We start from the raw sequence: 19,721 nt of genomic DNA, 5'->3' as shown, positions 1-19,721 counted from the left end.
AATGGAATGGAAATGTACATTATGGATACAATATCTTGTCATATTCGTCATGTCCCTCATTGCTACTGCAGTTGTACAACATGCCAATTGACATGCTACGATGAGTGAGGATATGTGTTAGCCAATAATCAATGGTGACATACTCTGATATGGTAGACAATGCAAATGATTTCCAAAAGAGAAAGGGACACATGCTGACATGTAGGCACAAGGAATTTTGGCAACAGTGATGGCACATAAATCATGTCAATGGACATTCCCCTGTTACCAAGGGAAAGTATTGATCTGTAGCCACACCCGAAAACAAATGTATGCTCTGTCACATGTAGGATGACCATCTTCACATTACAGACAGTAGTGAGGCACCAGCACCCATCAAACTCTGAAGACAAGTAGCCTCTGGATGGCAGATGCCAATATACTCATTTCACCAGACACATGGCTGAGGACAGTGATCTATCACCTTTCTTTGGGCCTGTAACACTGACGAGTAGTTGTCTATTGCATAGTAGTTACACCCACTACAACAACAAATAGTTCTTGATTGGTCAATGCACACAGCCAAATGTTGTTCCTGGAGAGCAAAATGTTTTGGATTGTACACAGTTGTGACCTAGGTCCCTGGTGAAGTACAGAGAAAATTGTGCATATGAGATACTGACCTGCTCCTCTGGTGAGCCATTGAGCTCTCAATGCAGAGGTAGGACCTCATTAACAAGTCTCTCCAGCTCCTCTGAAGAGAAGGCAGGGGCAATATCACCTACTGGACGTGGCATGATTGGTCCCAGAGGCAGCATACAGCAGCTGATGTCATGGAGGTGACCCTCATCACTCCATAGCGCCTCTCTCACATACATTACATTTGTTTTAAAGCGCTGGTAAGGGCTGGCTGATCCATTCAGCTATCCACATAAAACATAGGTCCAGATTTTAAAGGGCCTAGCACCATTCCAACACCACATTAGCAAAAATGTTTTGATAGTAATGAGGCGTAGAATGCCAAAAACGCTGCACCATATTTACAAAGTGGTGCAATGCTTGCATTGTGCCACTTTCTAACCCCTTGCGCCACATTATGCCTGTGCCGGACATAATGTGTGAAAGAAGGGCATTCCAGTGCTAGGGGGGCTGAAAAAATGGCGCAAAGAAATCTAGGAGATTTCTTTTGTGTCATTTTTATCAACAATTTTAACACCTGCTAAGAGTAGGCGTTAAAGGGACGCTCTGATTGTTTTCAATGGGCCTCTTGGTGCTTTGCAGGATTAGCGTCAAAATGTTTGAAGCTAATTCTGCAAAGCGCTGAACTAGTGTTAAAAATTATGATGCTAGTACTCCTGACTACTGCCGAGGTGCACTGCATTTTAAATACTGCACACACATGGTGGTATTAGGGGGACGCTAAGGAGCGCAAGAAAAGTGGCGCTGAACTGGGTGAAACGCCACTTTTCATAAATCTGCCCCATAGTTCTGTTCTTGACATGAGGCATATTAACGCTCTGCACTTATTTATGGTGAGTCAAAACTGCCACTATACAAAACACCCCTCTCTCTTTCTAGCAATAATATTATTCTCAAGAGTTAACCTGATATTTTAATTGCTTCCTGTAGGCTAGACGCACAAGCAACTTTTCTGCAGGTGCTTTTAAATCGCAAGTTTCGTAAGTTATTGCTAAACACAGTGCCCTCCATCCAGGTCAGCACCCGGTGCGGCTGCACCGGTCGCACTGCCCTAAAGCCAGCCCTGCCTCCTCTACTCACTCAGGAAAGTGTGCCAGATCACTGTGGCATGCTGCATGCTCCACAACATCACTGTGCTGATGAATATCCCATACATCCCAGAGGAGGGAGAGCCTGCAGTGCCACTGGGTGAGACTCCTGACATGCCAAGTGAGTGAGCAGTAAGGAGCTGACTTGCAAGTAGATCTCATCAACAGCTACTTTTCATGAGTGTAAGTATGTCTTGACTGCAACTGTACTATGAACTGTAGTTGTGAGAATTTGTAGAGTTGAGTGTTTTGAAAACAAAGGGAGCTGATACTCCGCAATAATCAGCCAAAGGCTGCTTAATAAGATAGCTTTTGACACATCCCCACCTCAATGATGTTGCCTTGTTTGTGTCAGATCCTTGCAGTGCACTTTGTTTCCAGTTACTTGCTATGTGACTTGTGTCATAGGTATGGTTTCAAGCCTATACTCCTTGTTTTGATCTTTGTACTGGTGCCTTCACCATGGCATCTTCATGTGGGCATTTCAGAGTTGTGACATTGGCACGTACCTGATGCTGTTCTGCCATATAAAGTGGACATGGATTGTTCCAGGCAATGTAGGTTGCAGAGTTGGGATGTATGAGACCTGTACCAAAAGAGTTTGCACAGTGTTTGGGTGGAGGTACAGAAGTGCATATTGGACTTGTTTTGTGTCTTGTGGTGGGCCTGAGGCATCATTTGTGTCATCGTGTGTTCATAAGATATGTAGTCTGGTTGATTGCCATGAATTGGAAAGCACCCAGGGCACCAGAACTCCAGCTGTGGCGTGCCACAACGTTGCGCTGGGCACGGACGGAGTCTCGGGTGCTGCGGTCATTATGTGATAAGGGTCAGGCACACACGGGGCATGACATTTGGGAAACGCTTGTCACTAGATTGGAAATTAAGAATGATGAGCGTCCACCGTGAATTCAGACAATATGGCAGTAATGATTACGGGGAGCGGGATTGGTGTTTTTAAGCAAAGTTCCGGACCACTGAGCAGTCAGAAGGGGCCTTGTACACTGTATGGGGAAATGTGATAGCGTAAAACTCTCCGGAATGTCAACAACTATGACCAGGTGACTAACTCCTATGATTGAATGACATTATAAAGACAAAGTCGTATTGGATTATACGCTAATATTGAGATGTGACATCAAACTGTGGGGTGAGATGGGTAACAGAATGGACTCACAAAAGAGATATGCAAGTACTTAAAGCGGACACATGTCACATGTTGTTATACTGTATATCTCAAATATTTGGCTATGAGTGGGAAATGCCCGCAGTCTCCCTCTTTGGAAGGCTTGTATAATGTACCAGCAACTAACTGTGATATTGACTTTTTGGAGAAAGAGAAGTTTAAAGTTCAGATCCAGATGTTTGTTATTTTGATATCCCGATATTTTGATGTTTGTATTTATAATTTATCATATGTGTTGAAAACAATAAAATAGATATTTAAAAAAAAAAAGATATGTAGTCTTAGCTTTTGTCCAAGTCATTTTTTTTCTTCACATTGGCTAACCACTCTTTTTTCCTCTGACCTCTATATGCCTGTTTCATCATTGTAGGCCACAACACTGACATATGTTTGTGTCATAACACCAGATGCATGGTCATTGGATTATGATGGGCCTGTGATCAGGAACTGTCAATGTACTGCCATCTGTCTGTATTTTGGATAATGTGATGTTCGATTACTTTGGTGTGGTATGTGATAAGGCTCAAGCTGGTGACATCAACCACTTTAATGTTTGAATATTCTACAGTAAAATGTCTGACAAATCCCTTCCTTCCGTGGCCTTGGTGGCAGTACCTTGAAATATGTACTTTGACTCAGTATGTCAAACATTCTTGTTTCTAAAAGTCATGAAATATTGACAGCCTATGTCTGTACACTGGAATTAAATTTTTGATTTGACCAGACACTTGTACTAATGTGTTTGTGTGTAATAGTTGTAATCCTGAGCTGCACACTGTGTACCTGTAACATATCCCTCCTTGCACAAGTAGCTTGTGTCTTTATCATGTTTCACATGATCTCACATCTCAACATGGCAAAAACCTGAAAGTTAAGCAAGCAGGCGAGAGGTTTGTGGTAGGTGAATTTATTATAATGCCAATGCAAACAATTCATTTCGGACACATAGAAACCACAAAGCAAAGTGAAGGTGTCAGTCCTGGTGACTGAAATCATTGGAGTAGATGCCACACCACTAGGAGTCCAAAGCCCAGAGTACTCCTTCCATTGGAATTGGTAGCTGGTTGAGGAATTGTCAATAGAGTGAATGTGTGGCTCACAAAGGAGGTCCTTAAGGAAGTGGGTTATTACTGGCAGTGGTTGGTGTCTTGCTATCCACACATCCAGAATTCTTCACTGATGTCCCTGCTTATGTGGTGGGGGGAGGGGATCTGCTGCTACAGAGGCAGAGGTGTCTGGGGTTAGTCCTTCCTCTGGCAGGGCCTCCCTTCCAGTAGCTGGCACCTATGTAGATGTGCTTGGTGTTGATTAGCCACAAGAAGGGGTAGACTGATGTTGAAAAGCCCTGCTTAGGGTGGAGTGATGTCCGTCATCAACCCTGTTAGGGAGGCCATGTTGGTATTGTGGGCCTCCATCTGTTCTTGCATGTCTCTGTGCATGTCCCTCTGTAGTTGCTTGATTTCCTGAAGTTCAATCAAGACCTGGCCCATCACACCTTGGGACTCCTGATAGACCCCCAAGACGTGGCTGATGGTGTCCTGGCCAAGAGCAGCCCCAGTGGCCTTATCCTGCTGCCCCACAGCATCCCTCCCATGCACACCTGCCCCAACGGGCCTGTGCCCTTACCACAGGGTGCCCTCTCCAACTTGTTACTGGGCCCTCATTGTCAGAAGTTTTGCACTGCAACTCAGGATCCAGGACTGGGGGAATGAGGTGGTAGACACTGTGCTAGGTACACAGGTTTGGGGGCAAATGGTTGCCTGTGATGTTGAGGCAACTGGGCTGGGAAGTGTTGATGTGGCCAGAGTGAGACTCACTGTTGGTGTCTGACCAGGTTGCTCAGATGGGTGAGAACCGTCCTCCACATCCAGACATTCAGGTGTGTCTTCTTCACTAAGGGCTTCATCCAGGGGGGTAGTGACAGTCTCTTCTGTGGCCTCTGTGTGCCCAGTGGCAGCTTGACCTGTTGATGTGAAACGTACAATGTTACTGGTTGTATTGTGACATCTACCTCCAACAGTTTAGTGTTTCAGTAAGCAGAGACGTTGTACAAAGTTAATTTGCAGTTTATCCTATTTTGGCAAGTACCCATGGTGTTGGTTGCATTGACATTACATTTGTGTGGCATGCCAATTCCATTTAGGTTAAGCAGCTGCTGAAATGTGCAGATCATTGGCACTTGGGAGCATGGCCTGAGAATGCCATCTTGCCACCAGTGCAGGCAAACCGGTGGCTAGGCAAGATATAGCTTTGGCCATTTTGAGGCCTAGTTTATTGTGATGCAGGCCAAGCCCAGGACTCTGTTGTATATTTGACTGGAGTCATCACGTGGTCAGTGCAGTGCAAATGTGTCTGCTGCAAATACCATTCTGGTTATGCATCTTGAGGCCTTACGGATCATTGTTCTGCACACTTGAAAGGTGTCATTTCTGTCCTGAAACATTTCATCCTGGGTTAGCAAGTCAAGATGGACCTATGTTGACAGATACTTCTGTTATTTGGGCATAATCTGCACTTGATCACTCGCATGTGAGTATACTTCATTTGAGATTTGACAAACAGGTATTTTGTAGCATGTGACCACTGGTCTGGTGTTTGGAATTGGAGAAGCAGTGCCTCCTAGGAGTTGCAGTCATGTTGCGCTCTATACTACAACCACCTCACAAATGTTATGCTCCCAGGTGTGTAAACCTAATTTGAAAGTTACCAAACAGGTGTATTTATGCAAATGACCACTAGGCTGGTGGTTGGAGTTACAGAAACATGGCCTCCTCGGCATTGCAGTCAGGTCACTCCTTCTACTTCCCACCACTTGTCAAATTGTATACTCCCAGGTGAGAAAACTTCATGTGAGAGTTCACTAACAGATAGATTTGGACAAGTGAACCCTGGTCTGGTGTTTGGAGTTACAGACACAAGGCCTCCTGGCTTTACCAGTCATGTCAGTCCCAGATGGGTACACTTCATTTGTGGTGTGCCAAACAATGGTATTTGGACAAGAGTACACAGGGCTGGTGAGTGGAGTAACAGTAACAGAGCCTCCTGGCCTCAGCAGTCATGTCACTCCCTGTACTACACACACTATATAAATGTTATCTTCCCAGGTGAGTCCACTTCATTTGAGAGTTACCAAACAGGTGCATTTGGGCAAGCGACCACCGTGCTGGTGTTTGCAGTCACAAGAACAGTTCCTCTTGGGAATTGTGGTCAGGTCAGTCCCTGTCCTACATAAACTATACACATGGTATTCCCTCAGGTGAGCACACTTCAATTGAGAGTCTAAATTATGGAAACTTATTTTTTACGTTATATTTTAGGTGTGGGCTGCTAGATTTATAGAGGGTGTAGGGTCGGTAGTTCATTAATTAATAATTATATAACAATTATTTATTAATTGATAATTATTTATGTTATTGAATAGTGAATTTCTGTTTTTTATTTTACATATATTTGCTAATTAATCGTTTTTAAATTGAGTTTATTATTTTTTCTACTTTAATGGTGTTAATTACATATGCAATGTGTTTGAAATTAAGTACTTTCCCTAGTCTTGTTTAGGCTGCATTAGGAATAGTAAAATTAGCCCCTTTGCAGTTCAACACTTTCACTACTGTTCCGCTGTTTGGAGTGGGAATAGTACATCTCACCTCTTCAAAATCCAAAGCTTGCCCTACTCTTTTATAGACTGGAGTGGGAATAGTACATTTTACTTGTCCAAAGTCCAACACTTTCCCTACTGTTGTGCTGTTTTGAGAATGAATAGTAAACTTCATCCCTCCGAAATCCAATGCTTTACATACTGTTGCACAGACTGGTGCCCTCCAAATGTTACCTCTCCAAAGTCCAACACCTTCTCTACTGTTGCGCTATTTGGAGTGAAAATAGCACATTTTACTCCTCTGAGATCCAATGCTTTCCCTACTTTTACCCTGTTGGAGTGAGAATAGTAAATCTTACCTTTCTAAAATCCAATGCTTTCCTTACTGCTGCTCTGTTTGCAGTGAGAATAGTAAGTTTATTTTTAAAAAGTGTTTTTTTCCCCTGGCGGGGTTCCTGGGAATACCAGCACCATGACTAGGGAGTCAAAGTATTCCTACCCTGCACCTTTTCTTTTTTTAAACTTCCTGGTTGAAGTGTTGGCAGCCAATCACCTCTCTGCATGAGATCGGGAAGATTCATGAAAGGTTTCTGCCTCTAGATATACAATTTTGGTTTTCTTTACTATCTTAAAAACTACTGAACGGATTGGCACAAAATAACAAAAAGAGCGCTTTCTGGAGAAAGAGCTACCTTTCTGCTAAATTTGATGTAATTTCTTTCTGTGGTTTGGGCTGTAGTCGTGTCTAAAATCCCTATGGGAAATTGCTTGGGGAAAATGCGTTTTGGGACCCCTCCCCCATTTTTCTCGGGCCCCCACTAACAAATCAGCCTGAAATTTGCAAGACAGCAGCTGAAGTAAGTGGCAAACTACTTTTTAAACTTTTGTGAGGATTTCCTATGGAAACTAGCTCCTAATTATTACTACCTACTGGTGACCACCAGTAGGTAATATATATAATTATATACATATATATATGTATATATGTATATATACAAACATATATATGTGTTTGTGTATGTATATAAAATTTATATATGTATTTAATATAAAATATTAGAGGAATATATTTAATTTACATTATAGAAAACTTATATGTTAAAATATTTACCATTTACTACTTTAAACACTATAATAAACCATCAATATTTTTGTCTATTTTTAAATGATATTAATGTAAACAATATTCTTTCCTGATATTTCTGTACTTCCATTATAAGTATAGGATCACAATATTGTGGTAAACATATTTTGGCACAATATTTTTGTCAATGATATTGTTTATCACATTATTGTGTCAGTGATCCCTTAAGTTTATAACTGGGTGGGCATCAGAGAGGACTGTCAGTCAGCAGCATTAAAAGACCCCTATAGCTTTTCTGTCACCCTTAAATCGACATCCCATTAAGACCGGTAGTGCTTCCTTAGAATCCTATGTCACAATGACCAAGGGTCTGATTTAGAGTTTGGCGGATGGTTACTGGGTCACAACCTTGACAGATATCCTATCCATCCAGTAACAAGTGTATTGTGGTATAATATGCTTGTATTAAGGTGGATGGGATACCCTTCATGTTTGTGGCGGAGTACCCGTCTCCCAAACCCTAAATACAGCCTTAAGATTCCAGTCCAGGATGTTCTATTTACAGGTCTTTCTTTCTGGGTTGATAGCTCCTGGATTTACTAATCCAAGATTACAAGCCTCAGACTCCCACAACGTACATGATACCTGGAACTGGATAACGCAGGTCCCTTTGATATTATTCATGCTGTATCACAAAACACCTGCAGAACTGAAAGCAATCCCTTCAAATCTCAGTATTCCACTTTTCCTCAAATGAACCAGTGTGCAAAGGTGCACTTTTTATTTACAGATTGTGTTAGTAAACAAATGTGATATTTATCTAAACTTCCACCACACTGGAGTAGTAGCTGGTGACATAGATTATTTAACATTGTTATGAGTTAAACAGCATCAGCAGTGTTAAGCTTGAAAGGAACTTTAAAAAGGAAATAAAAGGAAAAACATTTGTGCCAATGCCTAGTCTATGAAGCCCATACTTTTTGACTGCAGCCACCCTATAGTTTGACACAGACATTAAATCACAAGCATTTGTGCCTGCTTTGGTGGTAGAAGGGGCTATCTCCAAACTCTGCCAAGAGATCCAGCACACATTTAACTTCAGTCCTGCAGAGCAGATGAGTGGTTGGAGGAGACTGTGGTTTGATGTTGCACTCACTACTGTAAGAGTGAGCACACTGCTAAGGCATCCAGAAGGCAAAGTCTATCTAAAATGAGAGTGACAGGTGCCAGAATAGCTCTGTAGCACACGGAGGGTCCTCAACACTGAGGGCCTAATTACGACCCTGGCGGTCTTCAGACCGCCACGGCCACGGTTCCAGTCTGACCGCATTATGAGCATGGCTGTTCGGCCGCAGTCGGACCACCAGCACCACCAGTTTTCCTCCACTGGAGGGACTGGTGGTGCTGGCAGTCTTAATCTGCCAGGGCAGCGCTGCATGCAGCGCCGCCATGAGGATTACGACCCCGCTCTCTGCCAGCTTTTACATGGCGGTTGCACAGCCATGTAAATGCTGGTGGAGACAGGGTGCATGGGGCCCCAGGGGGGTCCCTGCACTGCCCATGCACCTGGCATGGGCACTGCATGGGGCCCCCATGGACAGCCATGTTGTACTTTTCACTGTCTGCATTGCATTGCTTTTCACTGTCTGCATCTCAGACAGTGAAAAGCGTGACAGGTGCTGTTGCACCATACGCACAGCAACATTGCCGTCGGCTCAAACATGAGCCGGCGTCAATTGTTGTGGGCTGTTCCCCGCTGAGTCAGCTGGGAACTGGTAATGGGGCCTGTGGGAAGGCGGCCGCATTGGCAGCAACCTGACTGCAGGAGTTTCGAGGGCGGCCTTTTCCGCCCACCAAACTCATAATGACCCCCACAGTCTGATGATTCGAAGTGATGGACCAAGGTGACACAACTGAAGCAAGGGGTTGAGGGTTTCAAGCTAAAAAAAGTCTCAGGCTAGAGTCTACTCATGCAGTTCACTTGGGATTTGCATTATGCCCAGGCCTTGACTCAATAAAGCGAAGAGGCAAAAGTCACACAGTGAAGAGTCAAGGAACCACTGCTAACTGAAGATGGCCACTTGCAGCTGGTAAACACTCTGCCGGGGACCCTGCATTTAACAGGAAAATATCCCGGACAATGTACATCTAGCAAGCATTTCCCCAGCTAATCAGAAACTACAGTAAAATATTATCTAACACAGCAAGCAGTGTACGACTGTGGAGGAAAAAAGAGAACAGAAGGAGATTATGATGGTTCCTGTGGCCACCCATGAATGGCAAGAATGGCCTAGCAGAGGAGAGCAGCAGGCGCTTGCCACAGTTATGCCGGGTGCCCATAATAAGAAATAGTGGCCCAATGGAAGAAAAGGAGAGCAATGGCACTCATAAATGAGAACAGCAGCCCCTCCAAGGAAGGGAAGAGCAGCAAGGGCCCATAATGGCTCCACTGGGCACTTATAAATGAATAGAGTGGCCTGTTTGAGGAGGTGGAGAAACAGTGGGGCTTGTGATGTGTCTGGTGGGTACTCCTGGTAGGGATAATGGCCAGTGGGAGCACCGAGTTGTCACCAAAGAGAAATGGACAGCAGTGAGAGGATTGTACTAAAGAACAGCAGGCATAGAAGAAGGAAGGTGGTGCAGCCAGTGTGTGTGAGAAGGCAGATAGGGACAATATTTTGAATGCTAACATCATTGAAATTCTTTGGGCTGATACCAACAATGAGGGAGAGCCATTTTAGCAAGTGACTGAAGTCAGCTGAAAAACAGCAACCAATAGATACAAGCGGCTGTCTAAATGCCCATGTTTATATATGCATATCTGTGTGTATGTTGTATATGTATGCATGTTGTATGTTGTGAGTCTTAAGGTGTGTGTTGCGTGATGCTAAAAGAACTCACCAGAAAGCTAAAGCTGTCTAAAGGCGAGACCTAAAAAGTTAATCTCTACCAAAACACCTACACAATAGGTACCGGATCCTTCTCAAATTAGGAGAGGAAGCAATATTAATGTAGATATGCTACTACACTCTCTAGTCCCTATTTGGGGTATGCCCTTAAAGGGATAGTGGTCCTCCTTACTAAAGTGGTATGCTTCATCAATGGTCCTCTCCTCATGTAGTTCCCAAATGTTAGACATGATGGGCTTCCCCTGAGGTTCCTTATGGGGTTTCAAGTGTGTATGCCTCCCTAGCAGTGATTTTGCTTTACACCTACTAAATTAAAAATGAGAGAAGAATGATGTGTTTTTCAGACCTTTTATTAACGCACCTCCCTACCGCATTGGTAAAAACCTTGTGCAGAAGAGTCTGTGCAGTGCAAACCCTTAATCTATAGACATGTGTTTGCCACCCAGTGTAATGCTCTCTACTGGTGTGAGGCATTTATCTGGAATATGTTCCACCCTACCTCATCCCTAATCACTTGAAATAGGTTTTGATTCTCTACTTATATGTGAACGAAGAAGAGAAAGGTGTTAGAAAATGGCTGTGCCTTGCCTAGAGTAGTACAACCACTAGTTTGATAACCAATTAGGATAAAGTCAACAGAGTAATTTCATAAGATCCTCGATCATTCAATGGGGAATAAAATTTCTCCTTTTTATGTTGTACCCAATACTACACAGTTTTTCTTTTTTATTGGAAAAAATGTCAGATGGTTTCAAAGGCTGAGCAAAGCTTACATGAGGTTCAAAGTATTTACATGAAAGTCTTGTGCATGCCTTCTTGATTTGAGGGACTTGGAAGATGGTAGGATTCCACAAAGACTCAATGTACGCATGCTTCTTCAACAATCTCCGATCTCTCAGTAATGTGGAATGCTTTGTGTGCCACAAAACTGACGTATGAAGTGAAGACTGTGTGCCATGGGCAGCCAGCAAAGGTTCACAGGCCTCAGTAACATAATCACATTTTTGGAATCTACACTCAATTCCATAGGAAAGTAGTGGACTCCTTGAAGGACTGGGATGGAATAGGTTGGAGGTTCCAGATAAAGGTCTTTGCAGTAATCTAATTTAGCATAAAGAAATTACGAACTTTCCCCAAAAGACAAATGGTGTGAAAACAGCTTGCAGCCACTGCATTTACCTGTGTCAACAGAGATACCTTATGATCACATATCATGCCCAAAGACTTAACTTTGGCCACCGGCACCAAGGGAGAACTCATGCTTCACTATGCCAACATATGCAAGCACATAGAGTGTTGCTCCTGGCTTAATAAGCACAAGCTAAAAGAAAAACATCTTGAGACTGCTTGCATGACAGCAAAGGTTCCTTTTTGCACTTGCCTATAATCCATAATCAATTTTTTCACTTAATTGCTCTTTAGTTAACCACAACGAATGCGGTTTCAGTCACTTTCTCTAAGAGATAGGTGTCAAAGGCTCCACTGCGATCTAATTCCACAAGGTCTTACTCCCAATGTAGGTCTATATCTCTTTTTTTTTTTTGTCCTCATATTCATCACCCCTGCTTTGGTTGAGTAGGAAAAGCACTGGCGCGGCAAGCGACCACATGCCTCCAAGTACATAGTCCAAACCTCGATAGATCATCCCACCTAATCTACTAATTATACTTTTCTCGTACGGATGTCATTGATCAAAAGTTGTTACTTTCAATCATAGCCAAAGCAGCACCTCCCAAAAAAATGGGGGGGAGATCTAATCATTGGACTTTAAAGTTCACAAAAAAAAAAAAAATCTTTTTTTTTTCTTTAAGGGAAGAGACTAAACAAGGAACCTATATAGCATAGAATAATATATTATTGATACACATTTTCCCAATACAACCAAAAATTATCTTTTCTAGACAAGGGGCCCCGTTGTTCCAGTGTACAAATTCGATTTACAGATATTTGCCAGTCCAACACACGAGGAGGAAGAGGATCAATCCATTTACGACAAATTTCTCGCCTAGCTAGAAGGATTAATATAAACAGCAAGTACTCCTGCTGAACTGACAATTTCTGGTACTTTGAATCCTGTTCCCGGACCCCAAACACCACTAATGCTAGGTTTAAAACTAAGTTGACATTAAAGATTACCTTAAAAATACTCCCTATATCCCCCCAATAATTCAACAACTTAGAGCATTGCCAAAACATATGGGTATCATCCGCCTTATCTTCCCCACACCTTGGACAATTTTTTTGAGTTTTCCCAATAGCTGTTAATTTAGCCGGCGTCCAGTAAACCCTATGGAGTGTGAACAAATGATTTTTCTTCAGCCCCGCAGGACTGGTAGTAAGCCACAATATTGAACAAGACTTTTGCCACAGTGCTGTAACATCTAAAGTTGGAAAGATCGCTCCCCACTTCGACAGGGGAAGGGAAGCGCTATCATCTGATGATTCTAACAAAGCGTGGTACCATAATGCAACCTCTTTATTGATGGTTTTCTGGTTTAGCTTCTCTTCCCATATGCTCCTACCTATTTCTCCATTTCGACGGGACTTTACCCAACTAGATATCTGAAGGTATTTAAATCTAGAAACTGTCCCCCCAGTACTTTCCTGGAATGCACACCAACTTAACACTTCAACTCCTTCTGTTAACTGGCCCCATCTTTCCATCCCACTTGCTCTCAAAGGCGTTGATAGTTTGTCTATAAGACATTCCGGAGTACCGGGAGAATCCCAAATGGGAGCCGAACTACAAAAATAAGGTATCTCTAACGCCCTCCGAAAGTACATCCAAACGTTACATGCATGTCTGGGGAGTTTCAAACGAACTTTCTTAAAGTAGCTGGGATGTCCAAATTTATATAAAAAATGGTCTGCTCCTTCTTCAAGATGTGCCGTTAATGCTCTCCAGACTAAATCGTGCTCTGACTTTTTATTCAATAAGACTCTAATATTTTTTAACTGGAAAGCCAAATAGTACTTAAAAAGGTCTGGAGACGCAATACCTCCCCACTCTCTTTTTCTACTCAACTTTTTCCAAGCAATCCTAACTCCCTTGGAAGCCCATACAAATGAGGATAACTCCCCCTGTAGTTTTTTAAACCAGCTCTTCTTGAACTCTAGTGGGATTGTATTAAATAAAAAAGTAAATTTTGGAAGGATACACATCTTCAAAATATTGGATCTTCCAATTATCGTAAGAGGAAGAGCGGCCCACGCCTTTAACAGTTTTTTGGTTTCCCTATATACTATGTCAAAGTTCAATTTAGCTACCTCGTTAGGATCAGCTGTTAATCGAATACCCAGATATCTGATCTCTTGTTTAACTAAGGGGGAAGCATACGACAAGTTCCAACACATTATTTCCGTCTTTTCTGCGTTTATGCTGTACCCGGAAAGTCTACCGAATTGTTCCATCAAGGCAGTGACCCTAGGTAGAGTAGACCTAACATCACTCGTGTATATCATCAAATCGTCTGCGTATAATGCTAGTTTTTTTTCCCAGCCCCCAGTTCGAAAAGGGATAATCTCCTTAGAAGACCGAAGTAAAGTAGCCAAGGGTTCAATGTATAAATTGAAAAGCAAGGGAGATAAGGGGCATCCCTGTCTCGTACCCCGCCTGATCCTAAATTCTTGTGATAATTGGCCATTAACCAGGATTCTCGCTAGGGGGCATCTATACAGTTCCCCTATCGCCCTAACAAAAGGGGTTCCCAAGCCCACTTTTTCCAGCACCGCCTTTAAAAACAACCAATTAACGCGATCAAAGGCCTTGGCCGCATCAAAAGACAAAATCGCCAATGGCGCCTTCTCGTGTACCCCCAAATCAACTGCAGCAAATAACTCGTGAAGCTGCCTCCCCTTCATGAAACCCTTTTGGTCCGGATGGATCAGGTTGCCGATGACTCTCCCCAGTCTCTTAGCTAAAATTCCTGTATAAAGTTTATAGTCTGCATTCAGCAAGGAGATGGGCCTATAGGAGGAGCAAGACGTGGAATCCTTACCCGGCTTTAACAATAAGCAAATTGTCGCCTCTCTCCAGGAATTGGGAATTTGGGCCCCTTCTATCAACATAGAGTTAAATAGCTCTAATAAAAATGGGGTACGTTCATCCCCCAAAGCCTTGTATAATTCATTAGGTAGACTATCTGGCCCCGCTGCCTTACCTTTTTTTAATGCCTTTAAACCTTCAGCCAACTCAGCCTCATTTAGCTTGTTATTCAATAGGAGCATCTTAGACTCCTCTAGAACTGGGAGGTCTGCATTGTCTAAAAATTCTCTTACCGGCTCTTCCAAGTTAACCGGACTTTCTGAGTATATCTCCTGAAAAAAAGAAACGAATGCCCCCTCAATCTCTTCTTGCTCCGTGCAGATCTGATTCATACGCTCTGATTTGACCGATAAAATGTGCCTTTTGGAAAGGTCCGACTTAACCTTCCACGCTAACAATTTACTGCAACCTTCTCCATATTCAAAATGTGCGTACTGACTACTTTCCCACTTTAACCTACAGCGATTTTCCAAAAAGGCGTCTAAACTAGACCGAACCTTTTCCTCTTGACAAGACAGCTCCTTTACTAAGTCCGTATTCCCTTTTAACTGCGCATTATACATTGAGATTTGAAGGGTTTTTAATGACAATTCCATGTTTCCCAGCTTTTCCCTCTCTTCCCGATACTTATAAGCAGCAAGGTTGACTAACCTCCCTCTTATATGAGCCTTAAACGCATCCCAAACACACCACAGACTTGCTGTTCCTTGATTCACCTGAAAAAATTCTCTAGTATCTTTTTTTAACACTTCTACTAATGCGTCGTCTAGAAATAAAGCACGATTAATTGTGCTCCTAATAGTCCTGTTAATAACCCTAATATCTAAGTGTAATATTACTGCTGAATGGTCTGACAAGTATGCTGTGTTGTGGGCTACCCTTCTTACCTCCGGGCATAAACTTTTATGAATTAAAAAAAAATCTATTCTGGATCTATGCCCATATTTTTTATTGTGGAATGTATATCTATCTCCTTCACCCCTTCTCCAGTGCCAGGCATCTACCAAGCCTAAATCCTGCATCGCTTGTTTCACCAGTGTCCTTGTTTTAGGTGAATTTACCGTACCCCGGGGGGTTGACTTGTACTGTGCAGGGTCTAGCAATATATTAAAGTCCCCACCTAACACTACTGGGTACTTAGCTGAAAGTAGAATATTAAATAAGTCTTGAAATGGTGTTGGGTCGTCAATGTTTGGCCCGTAGTAACCCGACACTGTAATCCAGTGGCCGCATACACACAGCTCTACCACTACCCACCTCCCTCTGGGGTCAACATGTACTGTTCCTACCCTGAACCTCATGGATTTCTTAATCAAAACTGCCACACCTTTTATTGTACTAGTTTGAGAAGAGCATACGCTAAACGAAACCCAATTCAACTGTTTAAGCCAAGTCTCCCATTCAGTTTGGTGAAGATGGGTTTCCTGCAGTATAATAATCTCCTCCTTGACCAAACGCAAGTACTCAAAGATCTTCCTCCTCCTACCAGACACCCTTAACCCATTCACATTCCAAGAGAGGAATTTCAACCTTTCAATACCCTGCATGATCGTTCGTAAAAAGAAGGAAGAAAAAGGGAGGACACCGACCCCCCGACCTATATTGGCAACATATGAGGACTTTCTTATTTTTATCATTTTCAACCCACCACACCCAAAACAAACCCCGACACCCCGTGCCTCCCACCCCTACACCCAACACCAACATGCCCCCAAAACCACACCCCCCCCCAGAGGAACCCTCCCTATTTCTACTGGGATAACCATCCTGTTATCCTATCTTCGAACCCCTCGCCGGACGGGGGCTTTCCACTAGATCTTATTGAGACGCCTTAATCTGATCTATAAATATGCTGACCTCCCCAGGATCTCTCATATTGTACATTTTATTCTTCCACATTATACGGAGAGCTGCCGGGAACCTTAGTTGTGCTGTAGCTCCAAGTTCACGGAGCTCCCGCATGAAGTTTCCCAGCTCCCACTGCCTGTCTGACGTTGCCTTAGACACATCTGATCTTATCCTAAGAGACCATTCCCCCTTGGGGAAAGCCCCAACCTTGAGGGCTTCGGACAAGATTCTTTCCTTAATAGAGTATGTGTTGAAATTTATCAGAATCCTCCTGGGGTTTTTCCTTCCTGGATTTTTCTTAAAAGGATCACGGTGGACTCTCTGAATATCATCTTCCAGATTAAACCCTGCCATACTAGGGAGGACCTCCTTAATCAGCGTGATCACATAGCCCTTAATATCTTCCCCTTCCAAGCCCTCTGGGACTCCCAGGAGCCTGATATTATTTCTCCTCATGTTATTTTCCAATATTTCCAATTTGTCCTGCAACAATTTTTCTCCCCGTTTCAATTGTAAAATGTCCTTAGATTGAGCTAACACTCACTCCTCGTGGGCCTCCACCACTGCCTCTAGCTTCCCCAGCCGGTCTGATAACAGATTGATTTTACTTTCCAAGACCTCACAGGCTTCCCGAATCCTAGTTTGATTAGTTTCTGAAATCTCAAATTTTCCCCTAATTTCTTTAGTAAGAGAGATTAACAGAGCCTGTACATCCAAGTCATGTGTTATTGATCCACTAGAGGAATTACCATCAACTTCCAGCAAGGGTAGTGTCTTTGGAGGGCCCTCTCTCAGCATGGCTGGTTCCTTGTCTAATAGTTCTTGTGCTGGGCCAACAGCTGGACCGCCTTCCACTAGCTTAGAAACCCCTAACTTGCCTAAGACCGGCTGAGCGTTTGCCATGTTCTGTGGTGGAGGGATTGTAGTCTGAAAGTACCTTGTGATCAACGAGTCGCTCCTCCCCTGGAGCTCAATTTGACTCTCCTCCCGGTGAGGTAGTAATGTTGTGTAGGTTGACCCCTCACCATAGGTTTTAGGATCTAAGTCCGCTTTGCCTGTTATTATAGTCCCAGACACCTGAGTCCGATGATTAGCACTTGCACCACGGGTACCGGGCTTACTTTTCCTAGCCACAATCACGTCATTAACTTCTGCCCGGGCACCTCTAGGGCGACGCTTGATTGGTGACATGCACTGTGGGGCTCCAACACTCTCACAGTCCCTTCTTACCCCCTTCCCGCTTAAGTTATTTCTGGTGAAGACCCCCGGGGTCTCCGGGAGGCTCCCACGAAGAGAGCAACAGGAGGTATAAGATCTCCCACGTCGCACACCCCTCGCCGCTTCTGTCCAAATACTGGAATTTAGAGCCTGTTTCCCAGGCACCCCGCCACCCCTCCCCGCAGTCAATGACCCCCCCTCTTGTTCGCCGTTTTCCTTCCTGGTTTTCCCGACAAAAGTCGGAAAGAAAAAAAACACTGTAGAGGGGTGAGATGAAATTAACGAGGCGCAATAACAGAAGTATTTTTCTTACCCCCTCTCTCTCTTTCTGACAACTGGAAATCCTGGAAAACACAGTGCAAGATGGGAGGGTCCGAATACCCTCACCCCACGGGGAACCTATCTAAGCGATGGCCCACCTCTTTTCTCAAAGACCCTTAAACCTGAAGAACTCTCAGTTGAAGCAGCAATTTACAATCTCAGCCCTTCCAAACAAACGGTGAACCACCACGAATACAAGAGCGCTGAATATTCGGCGTCCATCTGCGCTTCACCTCCCTTCTGCACAGAGCAGTGTGTTTGCACAGGTTTTGTGTTTGTGGAGTGACAAGGAGCTGAAACTTAACACCCCCTAGCGAAATGCAGTTGTAAACGCGATACAGAAGCACAAAATTCCTCTAGTCCATAGAAAACTCTTGCACCTAATAAGCAACACTTGTATATATATACATGTTTGCCTTAAGTGCCCCGTTACTCCTGGGAAGGCAGCACCGATAATACGAACTGCCTCTGCCTGCTAGAGACAAGCTACAACCAAGAGTCTAAATGCCCCAGGCTCCCCCCCCCAAGCCGCCAAACAGATAATGTCACTGTCTTTGCCGCTCCTCGCTCGCTCCTCCGCTAGCACAACTCCAGGACTTCCCCCAAAAGCGCTGAACGGGAGCCTCCAGGTTTCAAATGCCGGCTCCCGGACCAAGTACACGAAGGCGCGAGGGGGGAATCCTCTCCCCCGCCCTCCTGTCGATCGGGCCGTCGCCGGGGGCACCAAACGAACAAAAAACCAACGGGCAGAAAACTTCTGCGGCTCTCCTGAGCACAGACCGAGGGGAGGTCCGCTCACGATCCAAATCGCGCGATGCTTGGCGTCTCTCGACCGTCCGACGGGAGTTCACGGGCAGCGCATTAGCTGGCCGTCATGTTCCTCTCTCTCTGACTGTGTGAATCTCTAGGTCTATATCTCTTGAATGGGTATATAGTTAGATTGCACTGATTTAATGTTCATTAGTTAGTACAGTTATCCCACTGTTACCTGTGGAACACTGAATTCCTTCTGATTCCAAGGCAATAATAATTTAGTGTATAACACATTATAAGAATAGAAATATCCCCCGTAGCAGAATGTGCTGTTTGATGGTGCAGACAGTGGAGTTCAGGTCTCAAGTCCTTCTAACATATTTACTCACAGCAATAATACAGTAATATGTCAAATTGTTTTAATATTTTATTTAGTAGTCACTAGGGTATGTGGTAGAATTATACAGCCCCTGCCCCACTGCCACTGTTTGTCTTTACTTGCGTAATACCCACCAAATGCTCTAGATTATAGAGAACATAATGCTGATTTTCCTACCGGAGAGTAAAGGCAACTCCTAATTGCATAAACGACAAATCGGCTATCATTATTATTTTTCCTGTCTTGCTACATATTAATACTAACAACCAGCTAAACATCAAAAATACAATTACCAGCAACACTGGGGAAAAGGGACTGCAAACAGCTTAACAATCTCTTGCTATCATTGTACAAAATGAGAAGACCCTCTTTCCTAAAATCAATTATTACACACTTAACAAAATCAAGGACTGATTTAAGGTACTGTAGGTGTTACCACAAAAAAGAAAACTGGTCCTCAAATGATCAATGCTGCGATATCCTGCATTTGATTTGGCAATTGTGTGAACAAATACTAAAATAAAAGAGTACAAATTAAAAGATAAAGTACATAGAAAGGAAAATACATCTTTTATTTAGCATGGGTAAGACAGATATGAATTAATACTTACCCT

At 43.5% G+C, this 19,721-nt stretch overlaps 1 long non-coding RNA gene across 1 annotated transcript in view; it reads right to left on the bottom strand.

Annotated features, from left to right (window-relative positions):
• Positions 1-3,846: 3,846 nt before the first annotated feature.
• Positions 3,847-19,721, bottom strand: part of LOC138287604 (uncharacterized) — an 84,962-nt gene continuing 69,087 nt past the window's right edge. Inside the window, exon 3 of the long non-coding RNA XR_011202245.1 lies at positions 3,847-4,915. This is a non-coding gene — a long non-coding RNA (uncharacterized lncRNA). The remainder of the gene's footprint in view (positions 4,916-19,721) is intronic.

This window comes from Pleurodeles waltl, chromosome 1_1, assembly GCF_031143425.1.
Source record: "Pleurodeles waltl isolate 20211129_DDA chromosome 1_1, aPleWal1.hap1.20221129, whole genome shotgun sequence".
NCBI classification, from domain to species: domain Eukaryota; kingdom Metazoa; phylum Chordata; class Amphibia; order Caudata; family Salamandridae; genus Pleurodeles; species Pleurodeles waltl.
This window is presented reverse-complemented; position numbering and strand designations above follow the sequence as displayed.